The following is a 24,194-nucleotide window of genomic DNA, read 5'->3' as shown; positions in this document are numbered from 1 at the left end:
GTGCCGGTCCTGCGGCGGTGCAGTCCCGGAGCGGCCGGGGCTGAGCTCCGTTTGTGTTTGTGTGAATGTGTGTGAATGTGTGTGAATGTGTGTTTGTGTCGCACCCGCCGAGACACCGGGTTCCCCTGGCACGAGTACTCCCCCGTGAGCAAACACACGGACCCATTTTAAACATATAAATATGGCCTGTCCTCATGTGCCGTCCCTCATAGGTGCTTTGCTTCACGGTATATACAAGACAATTTTCTGTTCTTACACGTTTACACATTTTGTATGTAAGTTTCAGCCTGGAAACACAGGATGCTCTAAGCGCGGTGGTCCGTGCTGTGAAGACCAAACTTCCAGGCGGGAGTGGTTATAGAGCTGCTAGTTTAGGAGGTTTTCCTGCTGTCTGTTTTTTTTTATCCAGGCTGCCCTAAGGGATTGCAGAAAGATGAGTTGCAGCCGCTTTCTCTCCGTTTAGTTGTAAAGAGGTGATGAGGGAATTGCGCAATTAAAGCTTGGAAAATCCCCGACTGGCTCTGCCCCTGCCGTCGTGAGCGGGTTTTGCCCCCTGAAGTACAGCTGGGAGAAGGCTGAAGTTCTCACTCCACCTCAGGACACAGCCTGGAATCAAACACTCGACTCACGGTGGGTTGAAAGGAGGAGGAACAAGGGAACATACAGTGTGTTGGGGAAAGGAAAATGCAGGCTTTATAAATAGAACTAGTCAATCAAAGGTTCCACAATTTAAAAAAAAAGAACAAAAAAAAAAAAAAAAAAAAACCAAAACAAAACAAAAAAACCCCAACCAAATTTCACCAATGTAGGTATTTCAACAGAAAACCCGCTGATACTTAAATGAAAATGAAAATTAATATGGCTTTCGATTTTATATATTGCTATTTTAGGGGTATGCTGGGACTCAAAATGAGCCATTGAAACTTTTTTTAAAAACAAATTTCAGATAGCAGTGAGGGTAGAGATGGCTGGGGAGGAGCTGAGGTGATACTTTTGACTTAGGGTGCACTGCAACATAAGAAACTGGGCACCTTCTCACAAAACTCAGGGTGGGGAAGAAGATCTGGCTCCACATGAGTTCAGAATCCTTCTACCCTTGATTTTTTTACTCTTTGTCTCTCCCCTGTTTTTTCACTAAAAGGGGGAGGGAGCTCTGCCGCTCTCATCACTTGGACCAAAGTCTCTCCCTTTGTTCTAATGTGGCAACCACAAGAGAGTGATACATGAGAATAGTTTCGCTGGTTGAGGGAAAATGAGTGACATGCTCCTTCTGTCCTTATAAATGGGAAAAAGTTATATATTGGAGCAGAAAGATTGGAGATTGTGGGGTGGAGGGGGGAACCAGCTGGGAAAGAGGAGCAGGAATTTGTGGAGAGGAACAAATTGAAATTATGTGGCAGAACTATAGATAACAGTGGTTCCTCAGGCATACAGCTTTTTTGTTGTTGTTGTTTGTTTTTTTGTTGTTGTTGTGCAGTAGGACAGAATTAACTTGCACCCTGATCTGTTAACAAAGCTCTGTTCATGTCATCAGCCAATCACATGCTCCTGATGAATATTGGCAGAATTGGGAAGGGCAGAAAATTATTGTAACAGAAAAGTACAAGGGTAAAAAAAAGAGTTGACAGGATAGGGTAGGAAAAACAATGGGGAAGACACATCACAGCTAGAAAGGAATGTAAACTATGTCAGAAGCTATGTTAGACCCTTTAGCTGACATGCAGACAGTCACAAAAGCATTTCCAGTAAACAATAGATACTTCATTCTCAGGCAGTATTAGTGAGGAGATTAGAAATAGTCTAAAAAATGTGAAATATTTCCTCCCCGCCTCCTTTTCCCTGCCCTCTTCTCCATTTCCAACTCCAGCACAAACATGAATTCTGGATAGTTTTATAGTCAAATTTTTGACTATAAATTTGATTTAACACAAAAAATGCGCCTGAAATGGATTTAATATTTAGAAAATGCTGTTGTAGAGGGTGTCCTTCGATGCCACTGACACCACATAGAGGTTTACAAGTTCTTGGCACATTGGCATTGCCTCTGTTGGAAGAACTGTTGAATTGTTATTAACTTGTTTTAGCAAGCATGTACACTTACTTGTGCATGTGAGATGTGTGGCAAAAAAATAGCAGTTTTCTCTGGGCTTTAAAATTTTAATTGGATTTCTGAGATGGATTTCTCTGCTTGTAACTAGGAGTGCTGACTGGAAAGCTGGGGGTGGGGGGAGAGAGGAGAAAGAAAGAATTTTGCCTGCACAGCAATTCAGAAAATGCTTAGCCAAGATCTGAAATAGGAATGAATTAAGGTTTTTTTCTTAGCTGAAGAAAATAAGTATCATGTAACTGATGGCCCTATCAACAGCAATTCCTTGAAGATGATTTTGGATTAATATCCCATCTCAACTGAATTTAGAAAAAATGCCCCAAGTCTTTTGAGAGTGAAATTCTTCAGAAGTGTCATTTGCAGATGGAAAGCAACATAGCTGGGGCTATCTGTAAACGATTGCAACTTGTGATACATGTTTGCCCATTAGGTTTTTGAAAAAGAGAATTAATTATGAAGCATATGCCGATTAAGAGATGTAGAATCACGTATGAAAACATTTGCTTTCAGCCCAGTGTCTGATGCAGTCAAGCAGACCAGGAAACCAGGTTTTTTTGTAATATGTATTTCTTATTCTTACCAGATGTGCTTGGCCTAAACCACAAAACCTTTCTACATCAGAAGTTTCCCACAAATGATATTTATATGAAAGTTGTGGTGATTTGTTCTTTCACTCTTTTTTTGCTTCCCAGTCCCCCTCCCTCTCTGCTTGGACATATGGAACCAGCTGGGTTTGTACCCTGGAAAGAGACGATTTTCAGCTGCAGGAGGAACGGGTGTAAGTATGAACACTGATGTGTTCAGTTTAAATCTTAAATACACCCAGAAATAATGTGTGCACATCTCTAGGACCACGCAGAAAACGTAGTATCATTCACTCAGGGTTTGGTTTCTCTCCCTTTTTGTTCTGGATCCCCTGGCTGAAGGTGTCACACGTAAGTGCCAGCTGCAGGGCTTTTTTCCTACACGTGTCCTTTTCCCTGTGGTTGCGCTAGTGGGATCCCATTCCCGCGGGGTGAAGGGAAGCGGCTCCTCCCCGGCAGGGAAAGCCCTTGGAGGGGCCGCACTGCCACCGCGTGTCCCCTCGCTGAACCGCACGGCTGAGACGGGTTTTTATTTTATTTTATAATTTTTTTTTTTTTTTGGTGATTTTTTTTTTTTTTTTTTTTTTTTTTTCACTCTACCATCATTTTTGGAAACAGGAAAGCAGAAGATACTCTCTGTTTGGTCCTGTAGGATGATTTAAAATAAGTACTTTTTTTCTGAAACACCTAAAGGAATAGTGCTGTTTTTACATTGGTAAAATGAGTGTGATAGCAGTTCTCTGCCCATAAGATGTATTGCAATAAACAAAGTAAGGGCTGGGGTTGAGACTCTCTCCCTTACCTAGACAGAGTTCAAGGGAGCAGCAAATTGCCTGAGGAAAGGAAAACCACAGTTACACGCATACACGTACACACGATGAAAATTATTCTCATTGAGACATCACAAACCTTCACTCACTTCGATGAGGTGGGTGTGGAACTGCTGGTTTTGAAAATTCAGGCCATAGCCTAGAGCTGACTAAACAACTTGAGCAATGTCATAGCAAAACTGCTGTGTTGCCATGAGCTTGGCTTTATGTCTCAAGAGAGTCAAGGTCTGCAGATAATGCTGGTTCCTCAGGCTTTTTATTTTATTGTGTAGTAGGACAGGATTTGCCTGCATGCTGACCTTGTTACCAAAGCCCTGTTTATTTCATCAGTCAGGCCTCACTGTGTTTCTCCCTGCAGCTGGAGGTGTTGGTGTCTATCCCACCTAGAGCAGGGTGGCAGCTGATGCTGGCCAGTGTTGTAGCCCTCAGGTAAAATCTCTTCCTGAGCCACAGTCTGAGGAGCAGTTTTGTCACAGTGAAGGAGAGAGCAGGAACAGAGGGAGCTGAGAGAAAAATTTTAACACACCTAACTGTGAATAATTTCTGTGGAGAATCCCCATATAGATCCTGGGGAATGTTTTACTTGATAGTAGGCTCCTCTACACTGTGAGTAGGGGACAGTCTGGTTGCACAGCCCCATGGGGAAGATATTTTTCAGAGATTAAGAATGGAGGAGACAGAATTAATCTAAATTTTCCATCTCCCAGGTGATCCTTTGTGTTTGGCAGGACCACTTGCATGCTATGAACTGGAGATGGGTGGTCAGCAAGTTCTGGGGGAAAGTGGCAAAGCCCCTTTTGTCCCAGCTCTCAGCACTTGTGGATAACATTTCCCTGACTGTGCTCTTCCTACCCAGTTTATCACAGCAGGCTCAAGGCTTGCTAGCAAAGCAGACAAAACTGAGCAGCAGGGAAATATGGGCAAAGCTGGTAATGCTGCATTTAAGCATCAATAAAGTAACAGCATGGCCCTCTCCATGTGTTGGACTGTTTTTCTGCTGACTCAAGCAATTGCCTGAGCCTGACTTCTTTTCTTGTTCTCATTCCTTTTCTTTCCAAATCTCTGTGCTCTGTTTTATCCTATAATTTTTAGGCTTTCACTTTGACAATCAAGTATACTACTTTAAAAGTGTGTGTTTTCTTTTTCTTTCTCCTTTTCTAGTCTCAGAGATGCACATAAGCACTTTTTAGAACAAAGGTTATGCTCTGCATCTGACAGCTCTTGGGTTATCTGGGTGCAGGGAAGACAGCCAGGAAAGATCTAGGAAGACAAATACAAATGCTCTTACCAGATACAGCACTATAAAGAGCAGCAATGCAATGTGACTTGTCTGCAAGGTTTGGAATGAAAGGAATGAAGTGGGGCTAATTTCAGGGAGCTGCAATCACTGCTTTGGGTTTCACACTTATTCTGTTGTCTCAGGTGTGGGTGCTTTGCCAGGCATTAACATTTTGGTCACTGTAGTTAAAGAGTGTGCTGTATGTGTAGGTGGAGATATTAATATTCTGAAAGTGAGGACATTGGAGTTTATTTGTGTTATTTGAGCTGTTATTGCATGCACTACCACCTAGAGGCTCTGAATTTTATCAAGGTCCTCTTTCATTGGGGGCTGCATGTGTAAGAGTTTTTTGGTTTCACCTTGTGCTACAAGGAAGCAATACCATCCAAATGACTGTTGTATCATCTTTATATACAAGTCAGGGATGGAGAAACAAAATGTTTTTCCTGAAGAAATATAGTATCCCAGAAATTGAAAACCATCTCTTATTTTTTGAATCCTAAATTTGAAATGCATGAGATATGGTTATTGAGGAAAATATTAGAGCAACATTTTAAAACACTTTTTCCCCCTAGTGTTAGCAGAAGAGTTTCTATTGGTCATATTTCCCCCATAAATAACATGATAAAACTTTGAGATAAAACTATATTTTTGTGGTTTTTTTAAATAAAAACTGTCAGCACCTGTCTTTCAGACAAAATGAAAATTCCTATTTTCATTAAAACATCCTAATTAATTTTCCTGTTCTATTTATTGAAGTTGTAGAAATCAGTGATAAGAAGGCTTGAGGAGTATATCTACCAATTTTCTGCTGTAAAACAGGATTAATTGTATCTAAAACAACACAGATATCTTCCTAACCTGCTTTTAATATATTTAATGCATGATGGGAGACTATTTCTGTATCAATCTGTTTATCCACAACCTGAGGATGCATACATGAAAGAATTGTTAGACATTCATCTGTATAATGCCAGGTAATGCATCCTACCCTGTCACCATAAGAGAATGACAGAATGCACTAAAACTTACAGGAGATGAAGCTGGAAGGAAACTGAGGTGTACATGCATGTTCATTTTGGAATTTTTAACTGCACAAAGCAGTCACAAAGCTGGCTGGCCTCTTTCCTTGGGGGAGGAAAATCTCAGTCAGACTCCACTTGCCAGAAGAGTTTATGAGCAATCTGTGTAAGCCCAGCAGGTCCAGCTGGCCAGCAGTTGAGGGCTGCTCTATGAGCCCTATGATTTCCCAACAGTTCAGGGAGTTTTTTGGGGGATGGGTTTTTCTTTTGGGTCAGTCAGGTTGATTCATATTTTATGGGCACATTTTTTGTAAGTGAGGTCAGGAAAAGTACAGTCCAATCTGATCCTGGCTCAAAATGAATGCAAACAGGTTTGCAGAATAAAAAGCTGCATGGTTTCCTCAACTTTTTAAGGTTTATAACTCTTTTTAGGTTTTGCTGTTTGCAGGAAGAGTGGTGGGTATAATACAATGAAAAAGTCAGTATCTTAGGAATTTCCAGCAGGGTTTAGGGAGTGTGCAAGAAGCATGGCTACCTTAAGGTAGCCTACCATGCTGTCATGGTGGCCAGCAGTGGATGTCTGGTGTAAAAACAGTGCCAAAGTGAACTGTAATCCCAGAGTATCCTTCTGCATTACAGTAATGTGCAGCTCAGGGGTATCTCTAGCCAGAGGCAGAACCTTTGTGTTTAATTGTCTTTAATGATTTTCCCCCATTCGTTTGAATGATGCCTTTTTACATGTTTATTGCCCCCTGTCATAGGTTATACAGCTTAATTACAGGGTATGAGAAGATACATTCACTTTTGCGTTGTTCCAAAATGCTGGTGATAATTTCATTTGATGTAATCTATTTTTGGTATTATGAAGAAAAAAAAAAGGAATAAGAGTTTCTTATTCATCCTGTCTGTGCTACTGATTATACAGTTTGCTATTATGTTTCTCTGAAATTGGTTTTCTAGGCTGAAAAGTCCTAACGTTTTCATCTCCCTTTCTATGCAAATTGGTTCAGACTGTAGGTCACCTTTATTAGCCTTCATTTTGCTTGCTCAATGCTGCAGTTTTTAAATGGGATGCCAGAAATGCACACGGTATCTAAGGTGCTGAGACACCTTGGACTTACACAGTGGTATAGTTATTATTTCCTTTCTTTTCTTGTCTATTCTGCACCTAATAATTCCTTTATGTTCAATTAGCATTTTTGGCTGCTGCTAAACTGACATCTGAAGTCAAACACTAGTGCAGAGGAATTTTTTTTGGACCTTCACATTCTTTGAAGAATGTTGAATATAAACACATTTTAGTGATTATTACAGGGGTAGTCCTTGATAGTAACATTGTGACACGAGCCAAAAATGCCACCAGGATGAGAATCAAAACCAAACACTCTCCATTGAGTTGCCTGACTCGCTTATCCATGAAACATTCCTGTAGAGTGTCTAAAAATACCACAATGACATTTGAATCTACATAGCAGTAATTTAATTCTACTATTATTATGGTATTTCCAGTCCTGGCAGACTCTGAAAGGGATTTTTCCCTAGTTTGATGCTGTGGTTAACTGTCCTGATCTTGACCTGGATTAGTGCTAATGTAGACTTTGCATTGAGAGTTGCTTTTAAATATTTTGCCTGACACATCTGTATGAGATTTGAGATTTGCAGTTGGACATAAAACCACTGCTGTAGTTTTGGTGGTCTTGCAAGATGTCCATGGGGCTTTAGAATACACATCAGCTTTAATGATTCAGGTCAGATGTGTAGACACACAGTTTAAAATTGTGAAGATCTAAAGGAGTAAAACAAAATATTTGTTAGAAACACATTTCTAACCTGTAGAGAGTAAGCAATGGACAAAATCCAAGTTTAAATTGCTTTCTTTGTTCCAAGGACTGCAAAATTTTTCTCGTGTATTCATGAACCAAACTTGACAGTATCACCCAAACAGTTTGGCACCTAGGGCTCTCCAGCCATCTGCAAAATGAGATGAAACCTGGGAGAGGTTCTTACAAACATTCTCTACCTGTGGCTTGATTAATAAACTCAAACACTCTCATACCTACCCTTTGCTACCTTGTTGCATAATAAATTTATGTACACATCTGTTAATCCAGATGTTAAATCTGGACAATGGATGCTCTCTGTGCCAGTCAATTGTTCCTTGCTATGTGCTACGTCTCCTGAAGTCAACTATCATTTTAATATTAGCAGGAGATTTGGATGCTGCTGCTATTTTTGCCAGTTTGTGGAGTCTTTTAGATAAATTATTGAGATATGTGTAGACCATTGTGGTCTCTGTACTGTCTTGTTTCATTTTTAGATTCATGAAGAATGTAACTAGGAATTTTCTTCTCTGTGCCAGCAGGCTCTGTATTTCACTCCTCTTTGACAACTCCAGACAATAATTCCAAATGGAAGAACAGGAAAAAGTGCTTCCTGAAAATCTGAAGTAATTCTAATTCTTCTAAATTCTTCTTTACATCTCTGATGTAAAGCCACTGTCAGTAATGGAGATGCAGCATGGATTAATATTGTCTTGGTCTCCACTGAATCTGTTTCATTTGGTTTTGGCAACACACTTGAAATTTTTTTAGATTAATCTGTCAGTCTCTCCACAATCTGAATCCAGTCTGGCTGATCTTGTTCTAGTTATACTTTTTTTGACACTGATGAAAATTAATTGATCCCTAGACATGCTGTTGATGCTAATTTATTTCCCGAAACTGCAAAAACCTTAAGTCTCAACAGGCAATTTAAACTGGAATATTCAACCCAAAAGCAGTCTAAGCTGACAAGAACATTTCTGTTTTGTCTAGATCTTATTTGGAAGAAGGGACTGCACAATGTGCAGTGGCCAGTAATTTAACTGGAAAATCACTGTGGACATCTTCATTACTGACAGGCTCCTTTCCAGCCTCTCTGAAAGCGCTGCTGGAAGTTTTCCCCACTAGATCTGTAATTATGTGCAGAGAAAGATTGGAATTTCTTCCCCAAACTCTGTTTTTTTTTAACATGGAAAGAACATCAAAGGCTTTCAGTTGTTGAATCACTGTTTCATTTAAAATATGAATTAGTCAATTAGGGCATCACAGTTTTTAAAGACATTTTTGTAGTTAAAATGGATGATCTCCTTCCTGACCACCTGATCCTTGCAGGTCTGTTTTTCTCCTTGCCCATCAAGAGGACATTGCAGAAACCCCTACAGCCTCTTCTGGTTTGCTAAGGAAGTGCCTGTCTCAGGGTACTGTGCAGTGCCAACTTTCACATAGTTTGCTGCCAAAGTGATAGGTTTCACTTCTTCCTTTGCACTTTCAATTAAGTGCTATTGTTCTTTCCTTTGTGGTGGGTGTAGCAGCAGCTTGGCCACAGGGTAAGATTCCACGCTGGCCTTGCTGCAGCTGCTGCAAAATTAGAAATTTCTGTTTTATTGGGTTGGCTTTCTGTGAGATTGGCAGGTGAAGGAGCAGCTGCCAATCTTCTGGCAGCAGCTGGCAGGGCACTCAAGTTGAACAGGTCTGTTCTCTCTTTCAGGCTGCCCCTTGCTTCTCTTGAGGGTCTCTCCTATCACTGCTTTATGCCTTTTTCTCCTTTGTCTCTGAAGAGTTCAGTATAATTCAGGATGCAGTGGCCCAGATGAGACAAACCTTGCTCTCTTGCAAGAGGCCAATTTTAAAAAATCCATGATATGGAAAGGAAATTAAGTTGTTTCATCAAAGATATATAGGCAAATATACATGTAAAATGCATACATCCAATTTTATGCATTTTAGATGGAAAAAAGGATGAAAATTTGTGAGTAGGAATTGCAGTCAGTTGGAAAACATGCATGAGCTACTTTCCATTTGCTTTCCTTTCACTACCAGGATCCATCAGTAACAGTTTGCTTATTCACTCCTGGACTGAGTAATTTAGCTCCTTTTTTCTCCATCACAGGCACATGGTTGAAAAAAGGCTTTGTCTTCTATGCTTCCACAGCTCTGAAACATCTTGGCAGTATTTCAAATCAAGAAAATTGAATACTGTCAATATAGATATCCTTGTGTTATATCAGCTTTCTAGGATTGTTTTTTTCCTCAGCTCCCTCTCCTACCCATTGTGGAAGCTGCTCTGAGCTTTTTGAACTCCTATTCAGTGCTGGGCTGTGTTCTGCTCTGAGGTTTGGCAGTCTATTAGTAACGGGTGATGTGGCTCTTCATTTTTTGTGTATGAGCACACAGAGGAATGCACAGACAAGCACAGACTAATGCTCTCATTCTTATATCCAGGGGAGTTCACTGGAGAGGAAGAAACTCTGGATTTCTTGTCTACTCACAGCTATGAAATAGGACTGCAAATTGTTTTCTAGGGATGTCAAGGTTTTAGTCAGTTGTAATTCCACATGGGCAAAAAACCAAAGAACAAATAACACGAAGAGCATAGATCTGTGCATTCAGTGGTTGTATGTGGGACCAAGAAATGCTTCATCCAAACCACAGTAGAAGTTTGACCCTTTTTCATCAGCATATTCCCCAAGCTCTATCAGTACAGAGCTCATTGTATCTTTTCATGGGTTGCTGCCTGCAATAGAAGTGGGAGGCAAAAATGCCTTGGGCTTCTGCCTTGTGTCCTGATCATATTCACAGGAATTTGGCCATAGAATAACATGGCAGCACTATATAATGTTTGGCATAGTGTAGCCACACTCCTTTTCTTTGAAAGCCAAAGTGTGACGAGGGGGAATAAGAAGGTGGGGTTATTGTGCCTTGCATCCTTGTATGAGCTGGGATTTGTCTGTGGCACAGCCTGTGCCCACTTCAAGAACACTCTGAATATATCTTTTCAAATAACCGCAGTAAGTCAGGCTAACAGACAGGGCAGCAAAAAGCTGCATGACAATTCCAAGCTTGCCAGTTGGAAAATGGAGACAATAGAAAACTCCAGGAGATCTCCTACTTCACTTTGCCTAAAGTCATACAGGTCTTGAATCCTGAGATCCAGTCCAGGACTTTGACCCTTCTGCTGACAATTTGTTTGTTCTAATTATGAATTTAATGATTCTTTGAGCCATTTCTCTTGAATTAATCATCAGATGATAATAATGCTGGTTCAGGTAGTTAAGAGTCTTCTATCCCTGTTTTTATCTCTTCCAGAAGGAGAAGTACTCAAAAAGACAAATTTTATATTTGTATTTCATTTTACAAAGGATAGCTATATATAATTATGGGCTTCAATGTGAAATAAAAGTGATTAAGAAAAAATCTGTGTGTCAAACATTGGCTGTTTTTCTTAAACTGAATTATATTTGTCAAAATGAAGATCTTGTCTGGGTTCTTTTTCAAAAGCTGGTTTTTAATTACTGACATTGTTTCTTGGTTATTGTACATAGAAGAAGAATGTGACTGCACTTGTCTGCCACTTTTCTTACACAGTGTTATTCCTTTTCAGAAATTATATAATCTTGTAGCCTACTGAGAAATAAATTAAAAAGAACAGAGATTAGTCCTCGAATTAAATCTCCAATTGAAGTTGCGATTGCTCAAAGTGTTGTTTATTTTCCTTTATCAAACCAAGTAAAAGGTTACTTGGAATATAGCTAAAGACAATTTTGATGGAGTTATAAGAAAATGTGCTTATATAATACTTGACTTCAAAGTCATGTAAAAACATTGCAATTAAGTTCTGTGAAACTCACTAAACTCTGGTTTCTTTATGTGCAGATTAAGGACTTTGCAGGAAGTGTTTGCCAGGCAGGAGCAAAGATGGGGAGGCAAAGACAGTATCTATGGTTTACCTTGAGCAAGGTGAAATCTACTTCCAGCACAGAAATGGGGAAATAGCATCATTTTCTGTTTTCATCAAGAGGAAAGAAGAAGGAAATGATGAAAAAAATAATCAAAAGAGATGTAAAATGGTGTTAGATTTATTCACACTGAAAATAGAGGCTTCATAAATTGAGTAATAGCAAGAAAATATTTGAACTTGGGGTTGAATCAATCTGCTCCAAACTTTAACCAACTTTGAATTGTGTCTCTGTATTGTTAGTGTCTTTTTAATAGAAAATAATAAAAGATTGGAAATATAGGTGAGTTACATGTTACAATAAGCATAGTAATGAGACTATAAAGATACTAAATTGTTGTAATAAGCATAAATCTAAAAATGTAAAACTATTTTCTGAAAGCAGAATATGTTGGAATATCATAAAATGTCTCATTAAAATTTTGGGTAATTTATTTTCTCATTTATACTTCTAAACTTTTTACTGAGAAAAGTAATAAAGAAAAATTACTATTTTTATTTGGTCACAGGCCAGTAAAAGTTTTAAGAAAGTTTATGTAAGAGTGGGCTGAATTTATCACACTGTAAACTGAAATGGGAATTCATAAAGTACTAATGAGTCTGTGTGTTTCATACCCATCATATTACATTCTGCAGAAAGTGAAGGTTACATTGTGGGATATTCTCTCCTGCTGGGACCAAACTGACATGATGTCCATAAGGAGCTGCAAGTTTACCTGTTGATACACTATGGGTTGAGGCCTGAAGAATAGATAGAATGTAGTATCCTTTTGAAATGACATTGAAGTAAAAAAAGGCAATTGCACTCAAGGATATTATAACCCATCCAGAATATGAGAGCTCTAGAAAGTGATAATTGCACAACACTTTAGGAGAAACAACAATAAAGTATGATGGCTGGTAGTACAACCTAGAGGCCACTGAAGATGGAAAGACTTATTTTGAGAAACAGTATAATCTTTGTTGTTGGTTTTTTTTTTGTTTTTTTTTTTTTTTTTTTAATTTTACATTGAAATAGCAGTGATAAGCCATGCCTGAAATAAAGACATTTCTTGCACATCAAACAAAATTATATATTGAAAGATGTGAACTTTAACTATGACCATCAGGAGAGCTTTTAGCTTTAAATTTAGCCTCCATGAGGTGGATTCAAGATGTGATAATCATTGACAGTTAAAAAATCTCCTACAGAGAAAAATGAAAGGATCACTTTGGGCATACATCTGTCAGAGATGCTTCAGTTCACATAAATAACCTGTTCTGTGCCAGAAGCAACCTAAATTAAGATATGTCAATGATATCTTTCAAGTTTGGAAGGTTCTGCCTTTTGTGAGATATTGATGGGAAATATTAAATACCCCATTTCAGATAATTGAATGAATCCTGAAAAATAATTATAGAATAATTTATGCTGGAAATGACCTTTAAAGACCACCTAGTCCAACCTCCCTGCAATGAACTGAGCATCTTTACCTCTATCTGGCTGCTCAGAGTCCTGCCTTGGATATCAGAGGAACTACTGCATTATTATCAAGCACATTTGAGAAGAAACAGGCAAAACCATCATGCAAATATTTAAAATCTGGGATAGTAGTGTTGTATACACAGATGTCCCCCAGGACTTTCTGCTCTGCTGCTCTTTGTTCTTCCTGTGCTGCTGCACAGTGCAGGAGTGATTTTCTCCACTCTCTTGGATCTTTATGAAAAACAAAATTTCTTCCCTGAGAATTGTTGACCAGGTATCTTTTGTCAGATTTTACCCTTCCCCAGTCTGTACAAAGTCAACAAGAGGATGACATTCCTCTGAACTTCTCAGAAAAGCAATGCAGGAAAGCAAGTTCTTACAGGATATTGAATATTTTCTTCTTTGGGTGTTCAGTGCATTTCATGAGAATATTGCATAGCTTGCATGCAACTCTTCTATCTTTGAAGGTCTGTATCAAACCACAAGGCCAGGATGCAGTGATTTCAGTGGCTTTATTTTGTTGGAGGAAGACCAGCAAGCATGAGACGCCTCAGAGCAAGTAGCAGAGTGATGTGGACTGTGAGGAATGGGCTGGTTAGGCACATGTGTCAATGTTTATTAGCCATGTACATGCCATCTGCTGAAGGAAAAGAAGCAACAAAAGAATAATCACATTGGATTTTGCTTCTCCCTCTGTAGAGACTTTTCTGTGAATCTGTCAGGGGAGAAAGGACCTGAAATCTCTGAATCCAATCACAACACAGTTGACATCACTGAGAGGTTCTTTCCCTTGAAATGAGTACATGACATAAAAGTTCTCAAACCCCTGGCACACAATATAAATTAAAGCTTTAATTAAGAGGACTTCAAGAAGATAACACCAAGGTGATGAATTCAAGGGTTCTGAGTTCAGGAAATGTGAGAATTAAGACACACATAGAATATGTACAGTTCTAGCCTGGCCAGCACAAATCTGGTAATAAATAACTTACCAGAAATTTTGCAGTAGAAAGGGTCAGAGTAAACAAATGGAAAATGAGTAATCTGTTGTTTAAATGCCTTTTTATATGATAAGAACTTTAGATTTTGATCAGTAAATGCACTGAAGGAACTTTATATGAACCTGGCTGCATTAAACTGAATTTTCAAAATAGCTCAAATAAAGGATTGGCCAGTTTTAGCAATAAACTCCAGCTTCTTTTGGAAATAAGATTTTAATGCTGTGATATTAATCTTACAAGCATATTTTTATTCCCCAAATAAAACTTAAAAGAAGGATAAGAAACTACAATATGAAAAAAATTGAAATTGAAGAATTAAATGACTTCTCCAAAAAGTGCTGAGAGTGAACATTCTGTGTGTATTTCCCATGTTATCTGGAAGTAACACACTGCCCAAGAGGCTTTTCTCAGTATCTGCCTTAGCCATCAACTAGAAAGCATAAAACACAAAATTATTCCTATGGGTAAAACTGACCTGTAGTGGTTCTTTGTAATCTCACAGCATTGTTTTGGGAATTAAATATAAAATGGAGACACAATTCTGTATTCCCACTCGTGTGAAATCTTAAAGAAGCCATTTTTATAGTGTGTGCACAAAAATTTCAATACTGTATGTAACATTTACTAGGAGCAGTGTTAAAAGGAGGGCATTTCACTATATTCTTTCTTTCTCAATACCTGCAAGCAGCATTCTTAGTACAACTCTTTCATTTGTCTGTTTGGTTGAATAGTGCAGCCATATATTTTTCCTTTCCTTTCCTTTCCTTTCCTTTCCTTTCCTTGCCTTGCCTTGCCTTGCCTTGCCTTGCCTTGCCTTGCCTTGCCTTGCCTTGCCTTGCCTTGCCTTGCCTTGCCTTGCCTTGCCTTGCCTTGCCTTGCCTTGCCTTGCCTTGCCTTGCCTTGCCTTGCCTTGCCTTGCCTTGCCTTGCCTTGCCTTGCCTTGCCTTGCCTTGCCTTGCCTTGCCTTGCCTTGCCTTGCCTTGCCTTCCCTTGCCTTCCCTTCCCTTCCCTTCCCTTCCCTTCCCTTCCCTTCCCTTCCCTTCCCTTCCCTTCCCTTCCCTTCCCTTCCCTTCCCTTCCCTTCCCTTCCCTTCCCTTCCCTTCCCTTCCCTTCCCTTCCCTTCCCTTCCCTTCCCTTCCCTCCTTTCTTCCTTCCTTCCTTCCTTCCTTTCTTTCTTCCTTTCTTCCTTTCTTTCTTTCTTTCTTTCTTTCTTTCTTTCTTTCTTTCTTTCTTTCTTTCTTTCTTTCTTTCTTTCTTTCTTTCTTTCTTTCTTTCTTTCTTTCTTTCTTTCTTTCTTTCTTTCTTTCTTTCTTTCTTTCTTTCTTTCTTTCTTTCTTTCTTTCTTTCTTTCTTTCTTTCTTTCTTTCTTTCTTTCTTTCTTTCTTTCTTTCCTTCTTTCCTTCTTTCCTTCTTTCCTTCTTTCCTTCTTTCCTTCTTTCTTTCCTTTCTTTCCTTTCTTTCTCTCTTTCTCTCTTTCTCTCTTTCTTTCTCTCTCTCTTTCTTTCTCTCTCTCTTTCTGTCTTTATCTCTCTTTCTCTCTCTATCTCTTTCTCTCTCTCTCTCTTTCTCTCTTTCTCTCTTTCTCTCTTTCTTTCTCTCCTTCTTTCTCTCTTTCTCTTTCTCTCTTTCTCTTTCTCTCTTTCTCTCTTTTTTTCTCTTTTTTTTCTCTCTTTCTCTCTTTCTTTCTCTCCTTCTTTCTCTCTTTCTCTTTCTCTCTTTCTCTCTTTCTCTCTTTCTTTCTTTCTTTTCTTTCTCTTTCTTTCTCTCTCTCTCTCTTTCTTTCTTTCTTCCCTTTCTTCCTATCTTTCTCTTTCTCTTTCTCTTTCTCTTTCTCTTTCTCTTTCTCTTTCTCTTTCTCTTTCTCTTTCTCTTTCTCTTTCTCTTTCTCTTTCTCTTTCTTTTCCTTTTCACAACTGCCCTGAATATGAGTAATGGTGTGTACTCTGCCAAATCTTTTATTATTGCAAAGCAGGGAATATTTTTTTGTACCAGAGCTGAAGCACATACTTAAGTGATAAACATAATGAAACTTGAGAAGGCAGAAAACCAGGCATCTTTTAAAAATAGGCTTTTCCTACCATATATTCTTTGTGTGTATGTGTGCAGTTAACTCTAAATCTCAAGTCCTAGGTTAAAGTAGGTCTTTCTGAAGCCAGCTTTGTACTATTTTTTAAAATTGATTTGTGCTTCAAACCTACACAGGAAATTTTTTGTTGAGGAAGATAAATGGTGCTGTATTAAAAAACCAAACCAAACCAAACCAGCAATTTTCTCATGCTCAAAGTTTATTAAACTATCATCTGATAAACAAATCATGCTAACTTTCCTGCAGCTGACAAGTAAAGAGGTATTTTACAAATATTATGTGGGATCTATAAGCTGGTATCAATTAATAGGTTGCCAAATTACAATTTTTAATTGCGTTCAAAGTTATTTAATTAACTTCATAAATTTCAAGCAAAAAAGAACTGAAACAAACAGTCCAAAAACATGCTAATAAAAAATGTCAGTTAGCTGTCACAGAGTTTGGCTGACACATGTAGTGCTGTGGTTGTCAACAAAACTGTAGTTAAAAAACCCCCCAACAAACAGTGTACTCCTGAGCAAAGGAAAACAGCTTTTTTAGTCAATGCCTGTCTAAATGGTGAACATGACACAAAAGGCACTCTGAAGGAAGGGGTAAATGGTTGTCAAGATTCCTCTGTGCAACCTTTTTCAATCTTTTTTTTCATGGAAAGTTTAAGACCAGTTAAATAATTGTTATTTGCTGTTCAGTGGTAGAGTAAAAACAGGTGATATAAGTACTTTTGAGGCTCAACAGTCGATCACAGCTCTACTACCACAGACCTTTCAAAAAGAACACCACAGATGTTCCATCTTATGTCTGAGGTAAAGTAAGGAGACTGCCAAGATAGCCTGAGGAAAGGATTTTGATTTTTGCTGTTATAGATGCTGAGTTGAGAGTTGGAGATATTTCATGTGTCCTCCAAGCTGTGGTGACTTTCATGAGGCAAAAGAAGGGGAAAATCAAAGCTGTCTAGGGCCAATAATTTAAGGAATTTATAGCCCCTGTTAAAATCCCAATGTTGGATGACTCCCAGGGACTGGAATTTATCACTCTGTTGTATTGGGCTGTTTGTGTGAGATAAGGTGAGGCCAAGAGGCCAATTTTTAATTAACAACAATTTTCACAAATCATTTTAAGTGACCTTTGCTTTCAGCCTCAGCAGACATGGAAAATACAATGAACCATTGCAGTTCTATGTACACATTTTTATTTGAAATCAGACTTCTCATCATTGCCACAAATCACTGGAAAAATGAATATCACAAAATTTCAATGATCAGATAAACCCAGCTTCACATTGCCTTGAAGTATTAGCTGATACCAGGATTGATACATTTTCTCAAATGCATTTATCCTCACCTGAGGATAAAAGCAGAGCTCCCTAGGGCTCAAAAATGCAACTTGAAATTGGCTTAGCATTCGTTTGTAAGTAAATGAGTACAGTCTGGACAGACACTTTCCTTCCATTGTATCAAGCCTGCCTTTGTGTCAACCCAGTTGAATATGGTCTTTCATCATATTTGTAAGCTACTCCTGTCCCTTATTTCACTATGAATTGTACTTTTCAAGAGTGATCTACTGCTTGAGCCCAAATAAGCATCTGCTCAATGAATAAAACATGGGCTAATTTAAAGGAAAAAGGTGATCATCCACTGGAACAGGCTTCCCAGAGGTCTTGTGGGGCATCCATCTTTGGATGGATCCATCCCACAAAACCTGAACAACCTGCTCTGGCTGACTTTGATCTGAGCAAGATCCCTTCCCATCTCAACTATTCTGTGAGACTGTCCAGGTCAAACTCCAAAATGTAATTGAAATAATATTGTCTAATTTCTAGATGTAACCAGCCTGTAATATAATTTTTGATCCACCTGTTTAAGGCATGGAAAAATTCATATTGCAATTGTAATTGAAAAAAGTTAGGTCTGTAACACAAATTGCATTTTATAAACACTCTTATTCTTGCAGAAACTCAATTAAATATATGTACTTTAAGAAAAATAAATGAATGTAAGTACCTAGTAGCAGAAAAGAAAGTGCTATCAGGAGGTTTTGATGCAATGCCATTCTTGATTATGTTGATTAAGATTTGTTTATTAAACTGATCTACCTATTTTCTTCTCATCTAATTAAGATTAATTACAAGAGGAATAATTATGCTTGCAGTCAGATCTGCTACACTAAGCAGATTATTTACTTGAGTTCTGATTTTACAGCTGCATCTGATTCCGCAGTATTGGATTTTATTATGTGGATGATCATCTTCTTACAGATTCTAAAATGAAATTACTTATGTTGTGTGTGATTACTGAGACTTTCAAGACTCATTTTGGTCAAGAGTGAGATAATTTGCCACTTTACCATGAAAAGATGGAATTTAAACTGAGGAGATTGCTGTGTTAGAAATATATACTTAGTTAAGTTACTGTTCTTTCTCTGAATAGTATTAGAATAGTCATTTTATGAATATAAAAATGTGCCACTGGCTTATGCTGCGCAAATAGAGAAATACCTGTCCATTTTTAAAAAAGGACATTTAGCAATTGCAAAAAGATGGAAATCAGTGGGGATGAGTTCATCATGTTTCATGGAAGGAAATGGTGTGCTTGTACTAACGCAACAGTTTGTTTATGTCTATTTATAAATGCATCGCATATATTTCATTAGAAGTTTTAATGGTTTCAAAATAAGATGTGGCTTGCCAAAATAAAACAGGTTCAGTGCTTTATCTGGAAGACAAAAATAGATTTTTCTATCTCAAAAAAAAAAAAAAAAAAAAAAAAAAAAAAAAAAAAAAATTCTTACTATCAAAGACAATAAATAGAAATTTAAAGCTCTGAAAAGTTGCAAAAAGGCTTCTAATTCACACATCAACCTCAACCTGCAAAGCAAGACTGACATCCCAGTGGATGGAGATGTGTTTTGATAAAATTGCTGTGGTGGAAAGGAAAAGAATGAAGGAAATGTTGGATAAACTGCTCAAGAGCAGCCCAGCAAAGCTCAGAGTGGAGGCTCCATTCTCCCCCCTTGCACATTTACCACTCATCCTGGTTGAGAAACAAAATGCACAGTATGATTACTTTATTAAGATGTAATTCTCTAGTTTAAGAATAAATTGGCCAGTGCCTACTGTGCACCAGTGATGAACTTAATGGAACACAGCCACTGAGATTAGAAACTGAATTTACTGTCCAGGGGGGCATTTGCTCCATAAACCAATAACACCTGAACACAACCAGCCTATTCAGAAACAGCAACTGCTCTGAGAATGAAAATAATTAATCAACTTTCAAAAGCAAGATCCACTGTAGTTTATTTCAAATTGCTAAAACAGTTCTTTACAAGCCTTCTGTAACCAAATTACCCATTGTCCACAATTACTGATAAATTCTATCCCTGATGAAAGGGAGTGCTTTGCTTATCTTCATTATGGTTGCTCCTATTTATCTAAGATAAAATGCACAGAAATTTGCTCATATAAGCTGAAATATATTGTTAAGAATTGAAACAACATAAGGGATCTTATTTATTTGTTGTGTTGGGTTTTTTTTGTTTTTTCTTGGGGTTTTTTGTATTTTAACGTCTAAGTAATCTTGCAATGAAACACACCAGAAAAAAAAAAAAAATCTAATGACACTAAAAAAAAACTCTGACAAGTATTTCTCCTTGATTGACTTTTCTGATTATTTTATGTATCTAGAAAACCTAGGCTCTTAAAAGATGTGATGCACTTTAATAAATGGAGCACTGGAAATGTAGCAATGTTATCACATATGTGCCATTATTTAAAAAGCACCAAAATTGAACCCAAAAGCAAAATGTATTCAAAAATGCATTATTTAATGGTATTATTCCAACATCATTTTCTCAGGTATGCGAGGATAAAAGGAGAAAATTAAGATAGATTATATTGAAAATGCATTTTAATCTATAAAATTTTTAAAATAAGTTAAAAAAACCCCCTTAATAAAGTGCTTTAGATGTATACCTAGGAAATATTCCTTATTTAAGCAAAGGTCTTTTTCCCTGAAAAAAGGAAGAAAATTTGAACTTAAGTCAGCATAATCCATCTGCAAATCATTTTTGCAAATCTTAGATGCACAAAGTCTACAGCTTTCATTTCTTTAAACAGAAGAGAAGAACAAAGAGATGATGCCATCAGGGGAGTGTTCTGACATTCTTCTTGAGTTATTTTGCCTCTTAACTATTGAATGATGCTTTTCTTAAATGAAAATTCCTGCATCACTCTGTTTTTTCATTATTTTTTCAAATCTAATTAACTTTTTCTTAGAAAATTTGAAAGTACCAAGCTTTAGTAAGAGTTCCAGATCAAACTTTTCAAAGAAAAAAAGAAATTTCAGCTCTGTGGAAATAAATTCAGCAAGAGATTCTGCTGAGATTTCACTGAGAGGATACCCAAATCGTTCAGTCTCAAAAAATCTGATAATAGTTTTTTTGTCTAAATGCCCGATTTTCTTTATTGCCTTCAAAATTTAACTAATTTATAGCTGAATTAAGCATGGCTTACTTCCTTAGGGGATTTTGAATGTGTAAGTGAAAAGTTATGGAGACCTCATATTCCACAGGAGGGAGCCTCTCTCCCACTGAGCTTGGAGCAGGACTAAGGCATAGGATATTTTTCTCTTATAAAACCTCTATAAAAAGACAGTGAGCTGTACAAAAAATATGATCATGTTGGACTAACTTTTTTTTTAAAAAATAAGGATAACTCCACATCTTTTTAATTATAAGTGAAACTTGGGGATAGACAAACTTATGGCACTGAAATATTTGAAATATAAGAAGAACCCTACAAAGATGCCATTGAAATATGAATATTTCTTTAAATTTTGCACTGAAAATAAAAAAAAAATAGTTTTGTAAGAAGTTGAAGTAGGTTTCAAATATATCTTTGGAGACAAGAAGCTATTTTGGTATACTAAGTAATGGAAGATCTACAAAATTCTTCAGGATGGTCTTTTACAGAATTATTTTCAAATTCAATAACTAGCCTCGCTGAAAAGGGTAGAGTTTTAATTGTACACATTAAAATAAAGCCTGAACTAAGCATGATGAAAACACACAGGGTGAGTTTATTATACTGGTAGAGATTGTGGCAAACCTGGACAGCTCATGGAAGGATGAAGCTAAATAGGCTTCTCCTGCAGGTTGTCCAGGAAATTAAAGTTAAAAAGGACAGAGGTCAACTAGTTAGGCCAGTCAGGAAACAGGGAGACGATTAAACTAAATCTTAACGAAGACAAGTGGCAGCAGCCTCCATATGAAACTGCAAACTGTGCTCAGCTCTTCCTACAGGACAGGGCACCACACTCTGGAAGGCTGGTTCTGGCAGCCCCAACTCAGGATCTTCATTTTCCTTAATGCTTTGTATTTCCTTCACCAGCAAACTTCTAAGGAAGTTTGAATGCAGGAAACATATTTTGGATTACTCCTTGGGGATGCTTCAGGACTCTGAAGTCCTGACAGTGGATTTTTAAGAACAAATTGCACTGCAGTTGTCTCCAGTCTTTTCACACTGGTTTTTTGGGGTTATTTGTTTTTGGTTTTTGGGTTTTTTTGGTTTTTTGTTTTGTTTTGTTTTGTTTTGTTTTGTTTTTTTGTTTTTTTTTTGTTTTTTTGTTTTTTTTTGTTTTGTTTTGTTTTTGTTTTTTACTTACTGCAGTTCCTGGGCCCTTCTATCTGCTTGCAGGTGATCCCAAGACAGCCACCCCTGCAGAATGGTGAACAGGATCCATGGTCTCACCTGACACCTATCTAGTATATTGCATGTGAAATCTTACAGAGAGGTGATGAAATTGTAATGATTTTTGCATAACATGGGCATTCTTAGTGCTAAATAAATCCATACAGTAGTAGATTGACCAAAATGTAAAGAGTTGCTTTTATCACACTATGGGACAGCAAAAATAATTTGGAGAGTAAGTCCTTCTTATTATTGTTACTCCTAATACTATAAATATTTATAATACTATTATTGCAACAAGAATTACTATTATAGTAACTAGTATTAACAAAACAAATAATAAAACTTCAGAAAAGCTTCTTCATGTTTCCTTTGAAATTATCTTTCCCAGAAAGAATGAACTGGGAAGGAAATGTCTCTCAAAAGCTGTGAACAGGTTGAAAAAGGCTTCTTGTGATGTTGATCCCATCCTTAACTTTAATTCTTGCAGACTGTATTGTGCACAAAAATGCCAGGCATAGAAGTATGATACTTTGAAAACTTTATACCATTTCAAATATGGACTTTCATGAACTCACAGTTCCTTTCCTGTTGAGATGGAAACTAACACAAAAAATCCCTATACAGATTACTTAAAATGCCATACTGTAGCAGGAAGTCCTAAGTGAGAAAATCTGCTACTTAAAAATGAATAAATAAAATGCCACATTATTTTGTGATCTCTGCTGTACTCATAAATGCAATGTAATTGCTCCCAGAGCCAGGCTGGACATCCAGAACTTTAATATGAGTGGAACAAGAGCAGCACAGCTGAAATGTTGCTCAAGAGCCAGTGAGCTGCTGTGGAGCTCACATCTAATTCCCTCACTCCCTACAGAATGAGGAATGAATGGCTTTTGTCCCCAGAGAACTCTGATCTCCCCAAGAATGAAGCAGATGTCCTCACTAACAAGGAAAAATCTGGTAAAAATTCTGCCTGAGAAGCTTTCTGCTCTGGATTTTCAGCATATGCTCTTTCTGCATCAAAGATAGGGAGTTCAAAGAGGCAAGGTGTGCAGGCAGAGGTTTCAAGGCAGATCACTGCTGGAATGGGAATAACCACACACGCATTCCTGTAAGCTCTTCCAGACAAAGTCACCATCTCACAAATATTTTAAAGATTTAATAAGGTTTGTCAGAAGCCATCTGAATATTGAAAGAGATGCTGCTGCATATTTTATGAGATATTTTTCAACTCCAGTGATACAATTTTTAATGCGATTTCATCTCTTTTTTATTTTTTTCCCTCCAGAACTACTGACAAAATAATTGTTTTACAGCATTCTTAGACTCAGGATCCATTTAATAATGTGGGAAAGTGAATACAAAATACAAGGGAGACAGCAACTGAATACTGTTTGTTTCTTATTGAAAATTTCCCAAGAGGACCATGCACAGAAGATTGATTTTAACCCTTTATATTTTTGCATGTTAGCTCCAGTCAGAAATGAAAAAGTATGTGTTTAAAATATATATACTAGAAAATATTATCTGAGCACACACTAAAAAATGCTATTTTTACCATGCCATTATTTTTTAAAATATTGGACAAACTAAAATATTTTTCCAAGTGCTCTTACCTTCCTTGGTTGAAACTAATGGTGACTAATATATCAAAATATATAATATATCTTATTTTTTTCTTCAAAAAAGCCGAAAAGGCAATGGGCAGAATTTTGCTGAATAAAATCACCTCCAATTAATTAATCTCTTTCTCTAACTCCATCAACAATTCCTGCTCAGGTCTCATCACCTCTTCTGTTTCATTCTGCAAAATGACTTGCTTTTTGATATCCTTCTATTCTTCCCTAAGCTCAAATTTGTTGCATTTATTGCAAACTAAGAATTTGCATGAGATTATAGTGCTACATGTGCTAGTAACAGACCAGTGCCATGTATTGCCCCTTAATTTATGTTCTTACATTTTCCATAATATTGAGAGAGGTCTGAAGGTGAGTTCCTAAGTCAGGGAGCTGATCAGAAGGGCTCCTGGAAAGGACACATTTTTTGATAATAGGATCTGCTTTAAATAGAAATATATAACGGCCCAATTTATATCTCAAAACCAATCAATCTTGATTGTATTTTAACAAATCATTAGAGAAACTGAGATGTTATGCTTTTAAAAATGGACGATAATTACTTTTATTGAAACAAAAGTGATGATGTCCTGGTTTTAACAGAAATAAATTATATTATTAGCTGATCCATGGCTGTCTGCATTCAGAAGTCAGATGAATTGAGCTGCTTCTATAGTATTTAGGTGTTTTTGAAAATATGGATGATCAGAGTGAGAAAAAACAAATTATTTTTTAGAGAT

The 24,194-nt window shown here is 37.4% G+C and overlaps 2 long non-coding RNA genes and 1 pseudogene across 3 annotated transcripts in view; 2 read left to right on the top strand and 1 right to left on the bottom strand.

Moving 5' to 3' along the window:
• The window catches only part of LOC306800781 (ankyrin repeat domain-containing protein 26-like), a 397,491-nt pseudogene that overhangs the window by 149,793 nt on the left and 223,504 nt on the right, over window positions 1-24,194 (bottom strand). The gene's annotated exons all lie outside the window — the stretch shown is intronic.
• LOC306800939 lies at window positions 59-14,790 on the top strand. Its single transcript, XR_013773949.1, has 3 exons — window positions 59-630; window positions 2,800-2,885; window positions 11,516-14,790. It is a non-coding gene; the product is annotated as an uncharacterized lncRNA (long non-coding RNA).
• Window positions 8,303-11,328, top strand: LOC306800941. Its single transcript, XR_013773951.1, has 2 exons — window positions 8,303-9,060; window positions 10,085-11,328. It is a non-coding gene; the product is annotated as an uncharacterized lncRNA (long non-coding RNA).

The sequence above is a fragment of the Erithacus rubecula genome (assembly GCF_903797595.1).
Source record: "Erithacus rubecula genome assembly, chromosome: 4".
Taxonomy (NCBI): domain Eukaryota; kingdom Metazoa; phylum Chordata; class Aves; order Passeriformes; family Muscicapidae; genus Erithacus; species Erithacus rubecula.
Note: the sequence above shows the minus strand (reverse complement) of the source record. Positions and strands in the feature narration are given on the sequence as shown.